Source organism: Coregonus clupeaformis, chromosome 5 (genome assembly GCF_020615455.1).
Source record: "Coregonus clupeaformis isolate EN_2021a chromosome 5, ASM2061545v1, whole genome shotgun sequence".
Classification (NCBI taxonomy): Eukaryota; Metazoa; Chordata; class Actinopteri; order Salmoniformes; family Salmonidae; genus Coregonus; species Coregonus clupeaformis.
The window spans coordinates 42,279,857-42,300,953 of record NC_059196.1 but is presented as its reverse complement, the minus strand read 5'-3'; the positions used below and the strand labels follow the sequence as shown (position 1 = coordinate 42,300,953).

General features: G+C 45.3%; 1 protein-coding gene across 3 annotated transcripts in view; it reads right to left on the bottom strand.

Annotated features, from left to right (window-relative positions):
* The window catches only part of LOC121566863 (LHFPL tetraspan subfamily member 6 protein), a 133,420-nt gene that overhangs the window by 99,135 nt on the left and 13,188 nt on the right, over positions 1-21,097 (bottom strand). The window lies entirely within an intron of this gene.

Sequence of the window (21,097 nt, the reverse complement as noted above, 5' to 3'; positions counted from 1 at the left end):
ATAGACCAGGACCTATAGACCAGACCAGGACCCATAGACCAGGACCCATAGACCAGGACCCATAGACCAGGACCCATAGACCAGACCAGGACCCATAGACCAGGACCCATAGACCAGGACCTATAGACCAGACCAGGACCCATAGACCAGGACCCATAGACCAGGACCCATAGACCAGGACCCATAGACCAGGACCTATAGACCAGGACCCATAGACCAGGACCCATAGACCAGGACCCATAGACCAGGACCCATAGACCAGACCAGGACCCATAGACCAGGACCTATAGACCAGACCAGGACCCATAGACCAGGACCCATAGACCAGGACCTATAGACCAGACCAGGACCCATAGACCAGGACCCATAGACCAGGACCCATAGACCAGGACCAATAGACCAGACCAGGACCCATAGACCAGGACCCATAGACCAGGACCTATAGACCAGACCAGGACCCATAGACCAGGACCTATAGACCAGACCAGGACCCATAGACCAGGACCTATAGACCAGACCAGGACCCATAGACCAGGACCTATAGACCAGACCAGGACCCATAGACCAGGACCCATAGACCAGGACCTATAGACCAGACCAGGACCCATAGACCAGACCAGGACCCATAGTCTATAGACCAGGACCTATAGACCAGGACACATAGACCAGACCAGGACCCATAGACCAGACCAGGACCCATAGTCTATAGACCAGGACCTATAGACCAGGACCTATAGGGGTAGGAAGAGAAAATACTGCTCCTGAATTCCCAGCATTCCTTCAGGCAGACAGGAAACAGAGTCCCTGACCTCCAAACACACACACACACACACACACACACACACAATCTGTCACCCTCAGTAATGCCATGTTAGCAAGCTGTACAATGGCACATGGTCATTGCACACGGGCATTCATTCACACACAAAGACAGACACAGACACACAAAGACACACAAAGACAGACACAGACACACAAAGACAGACACACAAAGACAGACACAGACACACAAAGACAGACACAGACACACAAAGACAGACACAGACACACAAAGACAGACACACAAAGACAGACACAGACACACAAAGACAGACACAGACACACAAAGACAGACACAGACACACAAAGACAGACACAGCAATATATTCACATTGTGGCTTTATGTCTTCCTTTCTCTAACCTCTCTTTTAGCTGCACCCCCCCCCCCCCCGCCCTCCACACACCACACACACACGTCCTTCCTCTCCGCTCTCCGTCCCCCACACTATCCACAAACCATCAGCATAGTTTCTGTACTCTCCATCTAACTAATTCAATTCCCTGCCTCTGTCTTTGAACAGCTCTGAGTGCTACAGAGGCTGCTAGTCTCTATGAGGGAATCTAATTTACAAGCCGTAATGAGAATGAATGACTATCTTAACTCCATACATTGTCGTTCCTTCATACTAAAGTGACTGTTGACAGAGGATATGTCCCAAATTGCACCCAATTCTCCATAGGGCCCATAGGGCTCGGTTCAAAGTAGTGCACTATATAGGAAATAGGGTGCCATTTGGGATGCAGACAAAAAAGATGGATGTTTAGGATCCAGCAAAACATTATTGTCCTGAGCAGTTGGTTACTAGAAGATATCTATAAGGAAACCTCTGAGGATAAATCATTCAGAATGCTTTGAGCGTACAGCTCTGTGTAAAATAAAATAAAAACATCCTCATCTATGTAATTTGAACCAGACACTTTATTTTTAGATCTGTTTTTTTTCCCCAGCTCATATTCCATTTCCTCTTTGTCTCTATCTGACCTCTGGGACAGGAGCAGTAAAAAAGATGAGAAAGGCCTGTAATTTTCATCATAGGTACACGTCAACTATGACAGACAAATTGAGAAAATAAAATCCAGAAACACTCTCTCTCTCTCTCTCTCTCTCTCTCTCTCTCTCTCTCTCTCTCTCTCTCTTTCTTCTTCTCTCTCTCTCTCTCTCTCTCTCTCTCTCTCTCTCTCTCTCTCTCTCTCTCTCTCTCTCTCTCTCTCTCTCTCTCTCTCTCTCTCTCTCTCTCTCTCTCTCTCTCTCTCTCTCTCTCTCTCTCTCTCTCTCTCTCTCTCTCTAATAACCCCTGTGATGGTAGAACTACTCTTGCCTCAAGCGTTAGACTGTAAAAAAGAAGCCTCGAGCGTACAGCAAAGTTGATACTGTGAGATTTCAAAATGTTTAAACTATGGCTAGAGAGAGACTCAATGAATACAGCAAAGAGCTGCTGTTTTTATGAGTAAGTTCATGTTTAAAGTTCTTACTCAGCACTGTTAACACTTTCTATTCAACACTACTTCCACTCTCACTACAACCAGCACTGCAGCTGTAATGAATGAGTAGGAAAGTGTATCTATAGGCTTGCATTGTATTACTGAATATTTCACCTTTCTCTGGTCATAGGAGTAACAACATGACTTGGTGCATGAGGCAGAAATAATGCGGTGCGACTTGAGTTTCGCCATCAGCTGGAAGACCGAGTTCCCTTTTCTCAGCGGAGGGAGGGAGAGCGGAGGGAGGGAGAGCGGAGGGAGGGAGAGCAGATGGAGGGAGGGAGAGCGGAGGGAGGGAGAGCGGAGGGAGGGAGAGCGGATGGAGGGAGAGCGGAGGGAGGGAGAGCGGAGGGAGGAGAGCGGAGGGAGGAGAGCAAGAGGGAGGGAGAGCGGAGGGAGGGAGAGCGGAGGGAGGGAGAGCGGATGGAGGGAGAGCGGAGGGAGGAGAGCGGAGGGAGGGAGAGCGGAGGGAGGGAGAGCGGAGGAGGGAGAGCGGAGGGAGGGAGAGCGGAGGGAGGGAGAGCGGAGGGAGGGAGAGCAGATGGAGGGAGGGAGAGCGGAGGGAGGGAGAGCGAGGGAGGGAGAGCGGATGGAGGGAGAGCGGAGGGAGGGAGAGCGGAGGGAGGGAGAGCGGAGGGAGGGAGAGCGGAGGGAGGGAGAGCGGAGGGAGGGAGAGCGGAGGGAGGGAGAGCGGAGGGAGGGAGAGCAGATGGAGGGAGGGAGAGCGGAGGGAGGGAGAGCGGATGGAGGGAGAGCGGAGGGAGGGAGAGCGGAGGGAGGGAGAGCGGAGGGAGGGAGAGCGGAGGGAGGGAGAGCGGAGGGAGGGAGAGCGGAGGGAGGGAGAGCGGAGGGAGGGAGAGCGGAGGGAGGGAGAGCGGAGGGAGGGAGAGCGGATGGAGGGAGAGCGGAGGGAGGGAGAGCGGAGGGAGGGAGAGCGGAGGGAGGGAGAGCGGAGGGAGGGAGAGCGGCGGGAGGGAGAGCGGAGGGAGGGAGAGCGGAGGGAGGGAGAGCGGAGGGAGGGAGAGCGGAGGGAGGGAGAGCAGAGGGAGGGAGAGCAGAGGGAGGGAGAGTCGGGTGAGAGACAGCCTCACCGCTGCTCCCTCCCCTCAGACTGACCATCAGATGCAGAACATCAATCCAGTAAAATAACAAAATGCTAATGTATTACGCTCACTCAGCTGTGTCTCACAAGTAATACAACAAATGATCTACTAGCAGTGTGATCATGTACCTCACGTTGAACTATAATAGAAAATAAAAAATAAAAGTAAAATACTGTTTTTAATAGGTTAATGTTACACAGCCTTACGTTTTTTTTAAAGATGCACTATGCAGAAATCACTCCGCCATTTCCTGGTTGTTAAAATTCTAATAATTAGCCTAATTTCAGTTCATGTGACAAAACAAGCAAGTATACTGTAGTGTAGGGAATCATTGTACGATCTAAACCACTGTGAAATATATTTTCCATAATCAAAAATATTGTATTTTCAGTTGTTTGAAGTTGATGTACAAAACCGAAAGTAAAAGACGCAAAAAAACTAAACTTAAGAACAGGAAGAATAGAAATAGCGCACATAGAACAGATCTACCTCTTCTTAGACTTGCTTTCAACGAGAATGACAGATCTATAACTCACATTTCTATGTGAATTTGGTGGGGTCGCCCAACAAGTTTACATGTTGCACCGTGCGTGACAAGAAGATGCCCCCATCCCTCCTACTAATTGGGCAAGTTTGGCAAAATATTTTGTTGTCTGAGTGAGGGAAATTCTGTAAATTACGAGGACTCTATGTATTTTGAAAGATGAGACGTTGAGGTCATACGAGCAAAGTCCCGTAAGTCCAACTGTGCACTTCACATTTCCATATAATAAAACTAATGTAATATACAGTTTCAACGTTTATGATCAGTGTGATCAGTGTGGTGTACAGTTACAAAATGACACGGCATCATACCCTGGGTTGTCCTGAACAGAATAAGCATATGTTTGTTGTATTGTGAAGAAAATCTGTTTCTCTGAATTGCCTTGTGAAAGCCTAACACTGTTTTTATTTTATTTTTTATTTAACCTTTATTTAACTAACTAATTCTTATTTACAATGACGGCCTACACCGGCCAAACCCGGACGACGCTGGGCCAATTGTGCGCCGCCCCTATGGGACTCCCAATCACGGCCGGTTGTGATACAGCCTGGAATCGAACCAGGGGGTCTGTAGTGACGCCTCAAGCACTGAGATGCAGTGTCTTAGACCGCTGCGCCACTCGGGAGCACTGTAAGATCATATTTTATAATTTAGCTAGTCATGTTGGAAATATAACACGTTTTTTGGATTGCATAAACAACATCAGTAATTGTGTAAAGGCAGGGAAGCAGGGTTGTGTTCAAAACAACTACCAGTGTGTTTGCTCTAGTTCCTCAACGAAAAAGCTAGGAGAGCTAAAAAAAAAAAAACACCTTCTAGTTGAAGAATCTTCATTGAAATTACTTAGGAAATGTGCCCACTTTGGAGAGGTGTGTGGCCACTTGGAAACACCAGTTAGTCCCCTCTCTCAAACCCTTGTCATTTTGTTTGTCTGATGTTGCATCTACAACACATTTTCCCAGGAATATTCTTATCATGTTACTGAATGTATCCAGAGTATTTTCAGAGTTCTTTATCAACAAATGCGGTGAAAAGTACAGTAAATGATAAATGCACATCAAATCAACAGTTTGGATCCAGTCTTGTGTCAGGTGAACTGTTGTATCCTCACCTTTAGTCTGATAATGTTCCCATAATCTTCAGACGGTTGCCTTTTCATTTCTATATTTCTTCTGTAAGATTTTGTTTGATTAGGATCTCTTTTAGTCCTCTTTTTTGGACTAATCTTCCCCAAGAGTCCTTAAACATTAAAATACAATCACATTTTCACATATAGCACACTGTTACAAACAACAGACACAATGTAAGAAACATTTCAATTTAGCCTTATCCACATTGGCCAATTCCCACAAGTGTAAGGGGTTAAAGGGTTATTAAAGGCCAGAGGTTATGTCACGCCCTGACTCAGGGGACTCGTATGTGTTGAGTCAGGGTGTGTATGTTCTATGTTGTGTATTTCTATGTTGGTTTTCTAGTATGTCTAGATCTATGTGGGCCGGTGTGGTTCCCAATCAGAGGCAGCTGTCGCTCGTAGTCTCTGATTGGGGGCAATACTTAGGCAGCCTATTGGCACTAGTGGGTTGTGGGATCTTGTTCTGTGTGAGGTATGTTGTTTGTCTACCTTGGACTTCACGTTTTGTTTCGTTTCGTTTGTTGTTTTGTCGGTTGTTTATTCATATTAATAAACATGTACGCAAATCACACTGCGCCTTGGTCCGTCCCGTCTGCTCACAACCTCTCTCTGACTCCCTGTGTGACGTATAACGGGTCAAATATCTTAATTCAACATCACATACAGTGGGGAAAGAAAGTATTTAGTCAGCCACCAACTGTGCAAGTTCTCCCACTTAAAAAGATGAGAGAGGCCTGTAATTTTCATCATAGGTACACGTCAACTATGACAGACAAAATGAGAAAAAAAATTCCAGAAAATCACATTGTAGGATTTTTAATGAATTTATTTGCAAATTATGGTGGAAAATAAGTATTTGGTCAATGACAAAAGTTTGTCAATACTTTGTTATATACCCTTTGTTGGCAATGACACAGGTCAAACGTTTTCTGTAAGTCTTCACAAGGTTTTCACACACTGTTGCTGGTATTTTGGCCCATTCCTCCATGCAGATCTCCTCTAGAGCAGTGATGTTTTGGGGCTGTCGCTGGGCAACATGGACTTTCAACTCCCTGCAAATATTTTCTATGGAGTTGAGATCTGGAGACTGGCTAGGCCACTCCAGGACCTTGAAATGCTTCTTACGAAGCCACTCCTTCATTGCCCGGGCGGTGTGTTTGGGATCATTGTCATACTGAAAGACCCAGCCACGTTTCATCTTCAATGCCCTTGCTGATGGAAGGAGGTTTTCACTAAAAATCTCACGATACATGGCCCCATTCATTCTTTCCTTTACACCAGGGGTGTCAAACGTCCGGCCCGCGGGCCGGATCAGGCCCGCAAACGGGTTTAATCCGGCCCGCGAGATGATAAAAAATAAAATAAAATAATAATAATAATAATTTGGTAAAGTATAAAAATGCGCTGCAATTTTTCAATAAAATAAACTGCTGTTCCAATTGCGTCCACTGGATGGCGCAATAGCAATTGTGTTAAGCAAGCAAACTGTTTATACCGGGGCAGAGCAAGTAGGTCAAGCACGTGCAGCCAATGAGCTACTTTGTTTTGCCCGCGATATTTATTACGGCTTCTACTTTTAACATTATGTGCTTTGGCACCCTCATTGCCCCAATATGTCTCTGTCAAAAAAGAGAAAAGTGGACGCAGAGTGCAGAGTGTTCCAAGAAAAATGGTCATCCTATTTATTCACGGAATTGAATGGGAAAGCTGTATGTTTGGTGTGTTCAGAGCATGTTGCAGTGCTGAAAGAATATAACCTTCGTCGCCACTATGTGAGTCTTCATGCCGACAAATATGACAACTTTCAAGGACAGCGGAGATGAGAGAAGGTGAATGAACTGTTGGTGGGTCTGAAGAAACAGCAGTCTGTGTTTACTCACAGCCGAGACATCAGTAACGCTGCAGTGAAAGCTAGCTACCTCATTGCTAATGAAATCGCAGTGGCTTCAAAACCATTTAGTGAGGGTGAATTTGTAAAAACATGCATGATGAAGGCAGCGGAGATTGTGTGCCCTGAAAAGCGGCAGGCTTTTGCAAATATCAGCCTGACAAGAAACACAGTTGCAGACAGGATTTCCGAGCTTTCAGTGGATTTGGACAGCCAGTTGAAGCAAAAAGTAAAGTCATTTATTGCGTTTTCGGTTGCAATTGATGAAAGCACGGACATTACAGATGTTGCACAACTGGCCATTTTCATCCGCGGAGTTGATGACACATTGACCGTCACCGAGGAGTTCGTGGTTTTGGTGCCGATGACAGATACAAAGACAGCAGCTGATATTTTTACCGCACTCGTCGGCGCGCTGGACAGGGTCGGAGTGGACTGGTCCCGCGCTGTCAGCCTGGCTACAGATGGTGCGCCCTCAATGATCGGGAAAAAAGCAGGCGTTGTGACAAAGTTCAGAGAGAAAGTGCAATCTGCAAATGGAGGACGTGATTTTTGGACTTTTCACTGTATTTTGCACCAGGAGGCTTTGTGTTGCAAGTCATTAAAGATGGATAACGTCATGAAGGTGGTCATCCAAACTGTTAATTTCATCCGATCCAGAAGCCTGAATCACCGTCAGTTTGACAGCCTTCTCAGAGAGAAAGACCACATCTATGGCCTGCCATACCACACTGAGGTAAGATGGTTAAGCCGAGGTGCTGTGCTGAGGCGTTTCTTTGATTTACGAGAAGAAATTGAACAGTTCATGGAAGAAAAGGGCAAACCAGTGTTAGAATTTCATTCCGCAGAATGGATGCAGGACCTTGCATTTATGGTGGATGTTACAGAGCACCTGAATAACTTGAACAAACAGCTGCAAGGGTGCAACAAAGTTGTCACGCAGTATTATGACAGCATACGTTCTTTCAAGTTGAAGCTGTCATTGTGGGAGACGCAACTTGCCGGTGGGGATGCAGCTCACTTCCCCTGTCTGAAAAATGTGTGCGCGACCCAACATGTGGCAGACATGAAGCGGTTCAAAGATAAAATAACGGGACTGTTACGGGAGTTTGAGCAACGCTTTCAGATTTATGTTTATATGTTTTTATGTTGATGTGCTATTGTTTTTAATTGATTTTATTTTATTTGTATATTTAACCTATTCTTGACTCTGTGGTTCTTGCACTTGTTTGGGGAACAGGATTTCATTATTTTTATCTACATTTCTGCTTGAGAAATGACACCCTGATATAGTTCTGTGATCTGTGAAACAGTTCTGTTAATCACTGAGGCATTGTGTGTTTGTGTGTTCTTTTTCTTTAGGATTTTCAAATAAACTTGACGTGTTTTATGATTAATAGTGATGTTGTGCTTGTACTATTTTGGACACACTGTCCTCAGGCTCCAGCTTTATGTTATATGTTGATCGTATTAAAACAAAGAAAACAATCTGAAGTTGTTGTTTTTAAGTTATATATACCATGATTTTTCCGGTCCGGCCCACTTGGGAATAGATTTTCCTCCATGTGGCCCCTGAGCTAAAATGAGTTTGACACCCCTGCTTTACACGGATCAGTCGTCCTGGTCCCTTTGCAGAAAAACAGCCCCAAAGCATGATGTTTCCACCCCCATGCTTCACAGTTGGTATGGTGTTCTTTGGATGCAACTCAGCATTCTTTGTCCTCCAAACACGACGAGTTGAGTTTTTACCAAAAAGTTATATTTTGGTTTCATCTGACCATATGACATTCTCCCAATCCTCTTCTGGATCATCCAAATGCACTCTAGCAAACTTCAGACGGGCCTGGACATGTACTGGCTTAAGCAGGGGGACACGTCTGGCACTGCAGGATTTGAGTCCCTGGCGGCGTAGTGTGTTACTGATGGTAGGCTTTGTTACTTTGGTCCCAGCTCTCTGCAGGTCATTCACTAGGTCCCCCCGTGTGGTTTTGGGATTTTTGCTCACCATTCTTGTGATCATTTTGACCCCACGGGGTGAGATCTTGCGTGGAGCCCCAGATCGAGGGACATTATCAGTGGTCTTGTATGTCTTCCATTTCCTAATAATTGCTCCCATAGTTGATTTCTTCAAACCAAGCTGCTTACCTATTGCAGATTCAGTCTTCCCAGCCTGGTGCAGGTCTACAATTTTGTTTCTGGTGTCCTTTGACAGCTCTTTGGTCTTGGCCATAGTGGAGTTTGGAGTGTGACTGTTTGAGGTTGTGGACAGGTGTCTTTTATACTGACAACATGTTCAAACAGGTGCCATTAATACAGGTAACGAGTGGAGGACAGAGGAGCCTCTTAAAGAAGAAGTTACAGGTCTGTGAGAGCCTGAAATCTTGCTTGTTTGTAGGTGACCAAATACTTATTTTCCACCATAATTTGCAAATAAATTCATTAAAAATCCTACAATGTGATTTTCTGGATATTTTTTTCTCATTTTGTCTGTCATAGTTGACGTGTATCTATGATGAAAATTACAGGCCTCTCTCATCTTTTTAAGTGGGAGAACTTGCACAATTGGTGGCTGACTAAATACTTTTTTTCCCCACTGTACATACAGAGTAGTACAACTCCACTGTAACATAATTGTATTGTAACTATTCAGACGTCACGCAGATTATTGCCCCTGAAAACAACACGGAGAACGTCTCTATTGTTTTGTCTGTTAGTCATCTTTTGGTCTCACAACAATAGCTCTGGTCTCACCTGCCTCCTGGAGCCATGTAAAGAAACCATGTATTATAACTGGACAAGACAGGAGGTTAAAGCCACATCAAAGCTGTTTGTCCCTCCCAGGCACCCATCTGTCTGTCTGTGTGAGTAATACTACAGCTGAAGGGCCTCTGTGATTGCTGGACCGCGACCCTGCCATTATTCATAAAGAGACCCGCCCTGTGACTAGCCGGTGACATCACGCCCGTACCATAGGGGACAGTGGGGTAAGATGAGATATCTACATATGTATATTTCAGGGTGTTGTGTATCCCTCGAAATAATCAGAATTCATGTAAACATTACACTTTTTGAAAACTTAAGCTTGTCCACAAAAAAGTGGTCTCTTGGCACAACTTAACCCGGTTATGGGGTAAACTGAGCGTAGGGACAGGGCAAGTTAAGACACCTTGGAGGTAAGTGGGTGACGGTGTCCTGTGACAGTGGGTGATGGTGTCCTGTGACGGTGGGTGATGGTGTCCTGTGACGGTGGGTGACGGTGTCCTGTGACGGTGGGTGACGGTGTCCTGTGACGGTGGGTGATGGTGTCCTGTGACAGTGGGTGATGGTGTCCTGTGACGGTGGGTGATGGTGTCCTGTGACAGTGGGTGACGGTGTCCTGTGACAGTGGGTGACGGTGTCCTGTGACAGTGGGTGACGGTGTCCTGTGACTGTGGGTGACGGTGGGTGACGGTGTCCTGTGACGGTGGGTGATGGTGTCCTGTGACGGTGGGTGATGGTGTCCTGTGACAGTGGGTGATGGTGTCCTGTGACAGTGGGTGACGGTGGGTGACGGTGTCCTGTGACGGTGGGTGATGGTGTCCTGTGACAGTGGGTGATGGTGTCCTGTGACGGTGGGTGATGGTGTCCTGTGACAGTGGGTGACGGTGTCCTGTGACAGTGGGTGACGGTGTCCTGTGACAGTGGGTGACGGTGTCCTGTGACTGTGGGTGACAGTGGGTGACGGTGTCCTGTGACGGTGGGTGATGGTGTCCTGTGACGGTGGGTGACGGTGTCCTGTGACAGTGGGTGATGGTGTCCTGTGACAGTGGGTGACGGTGGGTGACGGTGTCCTGTGACGGTGGGTGATGGTGTCCTGTGACGGTGGGTGATGGTGTCCTGTAACAGTGGGTGACGGTGTCCTGTTAGGTTAAAGTTTAATTCATGGAATGGGGGTGGTCTATATTGTATATCATAAATGTATGCCTACATTCAGATATAGATCTCTCTGTTCAATTTAACTTACTCTTCCATTTCTCTGCCAGTTGTCTGGGACAGGGCTGTTGTTTTTCGATGTGCCAATTTGTAGACAAGTTCTCTGCATTTGAGGCTACTAAGCCCATGAAACTTGTCAGTGAGATTCTAGATATGTTTAGCAAGCTCAGACTCCATGTCATCAGATATGACCTTGTGTGCCTCTGCTACTCTCTCATAGACTCTCTTTCGGTACATGTTCGTTTTTCTTCTTCTTTTTGTCAGTGTACCTGTTCAGGTGTCACTCAGTTTATTTCTTATTCTCTTGCTGCTGCTCCAATGAACTTATCCCCTTCTCTCACTTCCTTGGCTGCTCTCTCCAGAACCTCAAGGTGGGCTAGACCCCTGCTTGTGTTATGTTTGTGTACACACAGACATGATGATGTCATGTGGTCCTCTGTAGCTCAGCTGGTAGAGCACGGCGCTTGTAACGCCAAGGTAGTGGGTTCGATCCCCGGGACCACCCATACACAAAACAATGTATGCACGCATGACTGTAAGTCGCTTTGGATAAAAGTGTCTGCTAAGTGGCGTATTATTATTATATTATATGTCTGCTCTGCAACAATACAGATTCACTATCTTGAGTTCATATGCATGACACATTGCATACAACTGACTAAATGTAATCATCGTTTGTATGGGGTATCCATTGGCTCAACTTACCCCAAAGGCAAACATTTTGACTGTATTAGCCCCCACAGCTACAAGGTCACTTCCATGACCTCATATTGTAGCTTATAGAGACCCCCAACTAATGCATACGAGCGTCGTTAAACCTATAATACAAATTCATTTGACTTTTTTGAAAATCAGTCTCTTGGACTTAACTTGCTCGCCACATTTTTCCCCATGTGGTTTCTTCCTTCACAGACTCCATGAAATGATGACCTCTTCCTAAACATTTAGTCACATTATTAACTCTGTGTCCCCCCTAGAAACAAGGGGCTCGACTAATACTCTGGCTCAACTTACCCACTCTCCCCTACTGTGCTGGCCTGGATATTTTGGTTTATCTGTAACCAGGCCAGACCAGTAGAGCTTGGTTTGGCTCAGTAATGTGTGAGTGGAGCGTTTAGTCTGGTTTGAACCAGGCGAGCATGTGACACCAAACATCTTACATCCCCTCTTTACTCTGGTCACTATTCACAGTAAGGTTAGCCCACTCAAGCTGCTGCTACTCTGGTTGTCACATATCCTGTATATAGTCCCCTTACCCCTAATACATATCTACCTCCATCTCTCCAGTATCCCTGTCCCCTTACCCCTATACATATCTACCTCCATCACTCCAGTATCCCTGTCCCCTTACCCCTATACATATCTACCTCCATCACTCCAGTATCCCTGCACATTGTTAATATGGTACTGGAACTGACCCTGTATATAGTCACCTTCCCCCTAATACATATCTACCTCCATCACTCCAGTATCCCTGCACATTGTTAATATGGTACTGGAACTGACCCTGTATATAGTCACCTTCCCCCTAATACATATCTACCTCCATCACTCCAGTATCCCTGCACATTGTTAATATGGTACTGGAACTGACCCTGTATATAGTCACCTTCCCCCTAATACATATCTACCTCCATCACTCCAGTATCCCTGCACATTGTTAATATGGTATTGGAACTGACTTTTTAAATATTTCCTGTATATAGTTGCTTACTTACTTTATTGTGTATTTCAAATGTCCTATTCTTAGTTCTCGAGTGTTTATTTGTTACTCTAACTAACATGCCCTTTTGACTGTGGTTATTATTCACAATAAGAGTCTGTCTCTGGCACCATCATCTAACTAACATACCCTTTCTGACTGGTTTGTGTGTCAGCAACAAGTCATTGGTGAGAAGGGGTTATGGTGGCTGCTACAGACCCTTGGGCATCTGGTAGGCATCTGTAGACCAGTCACCACTCACCCTCACACTGGGTATTTATGTGTGTTCACCCTCCTCACATATACCAAATGTTATCATGATTGAGGATCTCTCTCTCTCTCTCTCTCTCTCTCTCTCTCTCTCTCTCTCTCTCTCTCTCTCTCTCTCTCTCTAACAATAAAAAAACTAACAGTAAAAAATTACACTCACACAAGTTCCAAAAGAATAAAGACATTTCAAATGTCATATTATGTATATATACAGTGTCGTAACGATGTGCAAATAGTTAAAGTACAAAAGGGAAAATAAATAAACACATTTACAATGGTGTTTGTTCTTCACTGGTTGCCCTTTTCTTGTGGCAACAGGTCACAAATCTTGCTGCTGTGATTGCTCTCTGTTTCGCTCTTAATATCTCTCCATCTCTCTCTCTCCATACACAGTCTCTCTCTGCTCCTCTCTGAACATTAACTGTCTTATTGTAAACCCAGAGGTGAGGAGAGGGGGAGCCTTGAATTTCAGAGATTTCCAGACACACATTCTGGCAGAGAACTATAGCAGATCTCTCCCTCCCTCTCCCCCTCCCTCCTTCCCACTCATATATCCAGCCCTACGCCTGGCTCTATAGCAGTAATAACAATGACTTAACTAGAGAACAGACTGGGACAACTCTTCCTGTCTGTCCTATGGTTCTCCAGACTTCCTGCTTGGCACAGCTAATTCCCTGCTGAAGCTCTGCTTTCCGCCCTCTAACCCCGTCCCCTGGTCTCTCCATCCGTCTTCTCCTGTATCCCAGCGCACTCTTTCTTAAATCTCTCTCGCTCTCTGTAGCTCAGTCCAGGTCCAGCCCTCGGGTCAGAGAACACTGACACAATCTGTCTCTTTCTGCTCACAGCAGACTGACATGTGCACTGTCAGAGAGAGAGAGAGAGAGAGAGAGAGAGAGAGAGAGAGAGAGAGAGAGAGAGAGAGAGAGAGAGAGAGAGAGAGAGAGAGAGAGAGAGAGAGAGAGAGAGAGAGAGAGAGAGAGAGAGAGAGAGAGAGAGAGAGAGAGAGAGAGAGAGCAGAAATGGAAATAGAGAGTAACAGATAGAGAGTAACAGATCGAGAGTAACAGATAGAGAGTAACAGATAGAGAGTAACAGATGTATTGGCGCTGACGAAGATGGTGGCCTCGCGACTAGCTCTTAGGAAACTTTGCAGTATTTTGTTTTTTTATGTATTATTTTTTACATTATTAGCTCAGAAAGTGTTTTGTATCATTACATACAGCCGGGGAAAACTAATGGATATCAGAGCAGCGGAAAACTAATGGATATCAGATCAGCAGTAACTCACCAGCATTACGACCAGGAATTAGACTTTCCCGAAGCAGATCCTTTGTTTGCTCTCCCCAGGGCAACTGAACTGATTCCAGCAGCCGACCCAAAACATCGCCGGCGGAGGAGAGGCACTCGGAGCGGCCTGCTGGTCCGATTTAGGAGGCGCGCACACCACCCACCGCTTCCAAGTATACTACTCGCTAATGTTCAGTCTCTGGTTAACAAGGTCGACGAACTCCGGGCAAGGATTTCTTTCCAGAGAGACATCAAGGCCTGTAACATACTTTGTTTCACGGAAACATGGCTCTCTTGGGATATTCTGTCGAAATCGGTCCAGCCAGATGGGTTCTCAGTTCATCGCGCAGACAGGAATAAATATCTCTCCGGGAAGCAGAAGGGCGGAGGTGTGTGTTTCGTGATTAACGACTCATGGTGTAATTGTAGTAACATACAGGACCTTGAGTCCTTTTGTTAACCCGACCTAGAATACCTCACAATGAAATGCCGACAGTATTATTTTCTTTGGTTATAGTCACGGCCGTTGTATATCCCCCCTCAAGCCGATACCAAGACGGCCCTGAAAGAACTTCACTAGACTTTATGCAAACTGGAAACCACACATCCGGAGGCTGCATTTATTGTAGCCGGGATTTTAACAAAGCAAACTTGAGGACTAGGCTGCCGAAGTTCTATCAACATATCGACTGTTGTACTCACGCTGCCAAAATCCTTGACCATTGCTATTCAAACTTTCGGGATGGTTATAAGGCCCTCCCCCGCCCTTCTTTCGGCAAATCTGACCTCGACTCCATTTTGCTTCTCCCTTCCTATAGGCAGAAACTCAAACAGGAAATACCCGTGCTAAGGACTATTCAACGCTGGTCTGACCAATCGGAATCCACGCTTCAAGATTGTTTTGATCACGCGGACTCCGAAAATAATTTAGACGAATACACTGAAACGGTGACTGAGTTTATCAGGAAGTGCTATGGTGATGTTGTGCCCACTGTGACTATTAAAACCTAATCTAACCAGAAACCGTGGATAGACGGCAGCATTTGCGCAAATCTGAAAGCGCGAACCACCGCATTCAACCATGGTAAGGTGACTGGGAATATGGCAGAATACAAAACAGCGTAGCTACTCACTCCGCAAGGCAATTAAACTGGCAAAACATCAGTATAGAGACAAAGTGGAGTTGCAATTCAACGGCTCAGACACGAGACGTATGTGGCAGGGTCTACAGACAATCACGGACTACAATAAGAAAACCAGCCACGTCGCCGACACTGACGTCTCGTTTCCAGACAAGCTAAACACCTTCTTCGCCTGCTTTGAGGATAACACAGGGCCACCGACGAGGCCCACTACCAAGGACTGTGGCCTCTCCTTCTCCATGGCTGACGTGATTAAGACATTTAAGCATGTTAACCCCCGCAAGGCTGCCGGTCCAGACGGCATCCCTAGCCGCATCCTCAGAGCATGCGCAGACCATCTGGCTGGTGTGTTTACGGACATATTCAATCTCTCCCTTTCCCAGTCGGCTGTTTCCACATGCTTCAAGATGGCCACCATTGTTCCTGTACCCAAGAAAGCAAAGGTAACTGAACTAAATGACTATCACCCTGTAGCACTCACCTCTGTCATCATGAAGTGCTTTGAGAGACTAGTCAAGGATCATATCACCTCTACCTTACCTGTCACCCTAGACCCACTTCAGATAGAGTAACATATAGAGAGCAACAGATAGAGAGCAAAATATACTGATGGGTTAATCTAATAACATACTGATGGGTTCATCTAATAAGACACTGATGGGTTCATCTAATAAGACACTGATGGGTTCATCTAATAAGACACTGATGGGTTCATCTAATAAGACACTGATGGGTTCATCTAATAAGATACTGATGGGTTCATCTAATAAGACACTGATGGGTTCATCTAATAAGACACTGATGGGTTCATCTAATAAGACACTGTTGGGTTCATCTAATAAGACACTGATGGGTTCATCTAATAAGACACTGATGGGTTCAGCTAATAAGAGACTGATGGGTTCATCTAATAAGATACTGATGGGTTCATCTAATAAGATACTGATGGGTTCAGCTAATAAGATACTGATGGGTTCAGCTAATAAGATACTGATGGGTTCATCTAATAAGATACTGATGGGTTCAGCTAATAAGATACTGATGGGTTCAGCTAATAAGATACCTAACTAGAGGAGACAGCCATTGACCCACTGCCACCCCTGCTCCTCTCCTCTCCTCTCCTCTCCTCTCCCTTCAGACACAGAGACAGAGACAGATGCCTGACTGAGTCCCCACCAATTACCCCTATCGGACTGGAAGAACTCTGACCTTTGGATCAACAACATTCAGCATTCATACATCTGAGGGCCCACTACTGAGTGTGTATGTGTGACCGTGTGTGTGTATGTGTGAGTGTGTGAATGTGTGTGTGTGAGTGGGTGTGTGAGTGTGTGTGTGAGTGGGTGTGTGAGTGGGTGTGTGAGTGTGTGTGTGAGTGTGTGTGTGAGTTGCTGCATAAATAGAGATTTAGCTTCTTCCGTCCTATCCAATCTCAGCATCGTAAATGCCAAACATATGAGCTGACGCCAAAGTCACAGTCACCAATTAAAAGTGCCCCTCGCTGTTAAAATAGAGAAGCTACATTCACTTGATTCACAACATCAGCCACACTGACATACATCATTAATACACCTAGGGTGCGTCCCAAATGGCGCCCTATTCCCTATATAGTGCACTACTTGGAACCTATGGGCTCTGGTCAAAAAGTAGTGCACTGCTGTATATAGGGAAAAGGGGTGCCATTTGGGACAGAGCCCTATCCTCCATGCTGAAAGCCCTGGCTATAGCAGTGGAACAGGACACGATGTGATAGTCTAGCAGGTTCATCAGACGTTGTGTTTCTGTTCTGGAAAAAGCCCTGCAGCTCTGTCCTAACTCCTCCTGGGCCACGTTACAGTTACAGACCTCATCTGAAGTGACAGGGGGTAATTACAGACCTCACCTGGAGTGACAGGGGGTAATTACAGACCTCACCTGGAGTGACAGGGGGTAATTACAGACCTCACGGGGTAATTACAGACCTCACGGGGTAATTACAGACCTCACTGGGTAATTACAGACCTCACGGGGTAATTACAGACCTCACCTGGAGTGACAGGGGGTAATTACAGACCTCACCTGAAGTGATGGGGGGTAATTACAGACCTCACCTGAAGTGATGGGGGGTAATTACAGACCTCACCTGAAGAGACAGGGGGTAAAAAGGTCCTCCCTCTTGGACCAACTCAATCAAACAAACAATCAATCATTCAAATCTATTTATAAAGCCCTTTTAAAATCAGCAGTTGTCCCAAAGTGCTTTGTTGTCACAACTCCTCTCTCTCAATTTCAATCTGACATCTGAATCAAACATGAGAGATCTTAGTTAGCGCAGGCTGTAAGAGAAACCACCTGCTGCCTGTTACTGTAGCACTAATACCCTACGCAGGCTGTAAGAGAAACCACCTGCTGCCTGTTACTGTAGCACTAATACCCTACGCAGGCTGTAAGAGGCTGCCTGTTACTGTAGCACTAATACCCTACGCAGGCTGTAAGAGAAACCACCTGCTGCCTGTTACTGTAGCACTAATACCCTACGCAGGCTGTAAGAGAAACCACCTGCTGCCTGTTACTGTAGCACTAATACCCTTCTCTTCAGTCATTCTCCTGTCTTCCCTGAGCCAGGCTGTGTGACGGGGGTAATATCAGAGTGGAGGACCACAGAATGTGTGTGAACGGTAAACTTAATGAGCAGCACAGCGTCTTACACCAGCGGCGCGGAGCAGAGCACTTGCTTTGGCAATGTTAACATACGTTTCCCATGCCAATAAAGCCCTTAAATTGAAATTGAGAGAGAGAGAGAGAGAGAGAGAGAGAGAGAGAGAGAGAGAGAGAGAGAGAGAGAGAGAGAGAGAGAGAGAGAGAGAGAGAGAGAGAGAGAGAGAGAGCTCAGATCCACCCCCCAATAGGACAGGGGAACACCAGAAGAGGAGAACCGTGTCCACACCAAAGTTTCCAGTCTAGTGTTTAGATAAGTGGCCCCCAGTGCCAACAGAGCACAGTGTAGAAAGACATAGAGAGAGACACACACAGAGCGAGAGAGAGATGGAGAGAGAGAGAGCAAGAAAGAGACAGAAAGACAGAGAGAGACACAGAGCGAGAGACTGGACAAGAACCTGACACCCTCAGCACACAGGGGGACAAACACCTACCTGGAGGTGACAGCATTCCCTCCCACATATGCCCCCCTAGGCACTACGACAACATAACCAACAAAAACGGGTCAACTCCTGCAGCTCTGTCACACGATGGGTATGTACTGTACATAGTCAATGGTAGGCTTCGAGGGGACTCCTACGGTAGGTACACCTATAGCTCATCTCTTGGCAGTAGTACTGTAGACTACTTTATCACTGACCTCAACCCAGAGTCTCTCAGAGCGTTCACAGTCAGCCCACTGACACCCCTATCAGATCACAGCAAAATCACAGTCTACTTGAACAGAGCAATACTCAATCATGAGGCATCAAAGCCAAAGGAACTGAATAATATTAAGAAATGCTACAGATGGAAGGAAAGTAGTATGGAAACCTACCAAAAAACTATTAGGCAACAACAAATTCAATCCCTTTCAGAAAACTTCCTGGACAAAACATTTCACTGTAATAGTGAAGGTGTAAATTTGGCAGTAGAAAACCTAAACAGTATATTTGACCTCTCAGCTTCCCTATCAAATCTAAAAATGTCAAGCAGAAAACCTAAGAAAATTAACAACAATGACAAATGGTTTGATGAAGAATGCAAAAACCTAAGAAAGAAATTGAGAAACCTATCCAACCAAAAACATAGAGACCCAGAAAACCTGAGCCTATGCCTTCAATATGGTGAATCACTAAAACAATACAGAAATACACTATGGAAAAAGAAGGAACAGCATGTCAGAAATCAGCTCAATGTAATTGAAGAATCCATAGACTCTAACCACTTCTGGGAAAATTGGAAAACACAAAACAAACAACAACACGAAGAGTTATCTATCCAAAATGGAGATGTATGGATAAACCACTTCTCCAATCTTTTTGTCCCTATAACAAAGAACAAACAGCAAAAACATATACATGATCAAATACAAATCTTAGAATCAACTATTAAAGACTACCAGAACCCACTGGATTCTCCAATTACATTGAATGAACTACAGGACAACATACAAACCCTCTAACCCAAAAAGGCCTGTGGTGTTGATGGTATCCTAAATGACATGATAAAATATACAGACCATAAATTCCAATTGGCTATACTTAAACTATTTAACATCATCCTTAGCTCTGGCATCTTCCCCAATATTTGGAACCAAGGACTGATCACCCCAATCCACAAACGTGGAGACAAATTTGACCACAATAACTACCGTGGGATATGCGTCAACAGCAACCTTGGGAAAATCCTCTGCATTATCATTAACAGCAGACTCGTACATTTCCTCAGTGAAAACAAGGTACTGAGCAAATGTCAAATTGGCTTTTTACCAAAGTACCGTACGACAGACCACATATTCACCATGCACACCCTAATTGACAAAGAAACAAACCAAAACAAAGGCAAAGTCTTCTCATGCTTTGTTGATTTCAAAAAAGCTTTTGACTCAATTTGGCATGAGGGTCTGCTATACAAATTGATGGAAAGTGGTGTTAGTGGAAAAACATATGACATTATAAAATCTATGTACACAAACAACAAGTGTGCGGTTAAAATTGGCAAAAAACACACATTTCTTTCCACAGAGCCGTGGGGTGAGACAGGGATGCAGCTTAAGCCCCACCCTCTTCAACATATACACTACCGTTCAAAAGTTTGGGGTCACTTAGAAATGTCATTTTTTTCAAAAGAAAAGCATGTTTTTCTCTCCATTAAAACAACATCAAATTGATCAGAAATACAGTGTAGACATTGTTAATGTTGAAAATTGCTATTGTAGCTGGAAACGGCTGATTTTTAATGGAATATCTACATAGGCGTACAGAGGCCCATTATCAGCAACCATCAGTCCTGTGTTCCAATGGCACGTTGTGTTTGCTAATCCAAGTTTATCATTTTAAAAGGCTAATTGATCATTAGAAAACCCTTTTGCTGTTATGTTAGCCCAGCTGAAAACTGTTGTGCTGATTAAAGAAGCAATAAAACTGGCCTTCTTGAGACTAGTTGAGTATCTGGAGCATCAGCAATTGTGGGTTTGATTACAGGATGAAAATGGCCAGAAACAAATAACTTTCTTCTGAAACTCGTCAGTCTATTCTTGTTCTGAGAAATGACGGCTATTCCATGCGAGAAATTGCCAAGAAACTGAAGATCTCGTACAACGCTGTGTACTACTCCCTTCACAGAACAGCGCAAACTGGCTCTAACCAGAATAGAAAGAGGATTGGCCACCCCTCAGAGCCCGGTTACTCTCTAGGTTTCTTCCTAGGGTTCCTGCCTTTCTAGGGAGTTTTTTCCTAGCCACCACGCTTCTACATCTGCATGGCTTGCTGTTTGGGGTTTTAGGCTGAGTTTCTGTATAAGCTTTTTGGTGACATCTGCCGATGTAAAAAGGGCTTTATAAATACATTTGATTGATTGATTGATTGACTACGACTTTATTTAATACGATTCTTCTTCACAAAGGCACTCTGAAGGATACAGCGAGAGAAAAGAGGAAAGGGTATAACTTCTCAGTTGAACCATTGAATCACAACAGTCTGTGGGGAGTTGAGGGAGTTCTGGGGTCATGGGGTCAACTGAAGGTAGCGAGCTAGTCTCGGGTAACCTCACACCGTAAAGAACTGGGGAGGGGGGCG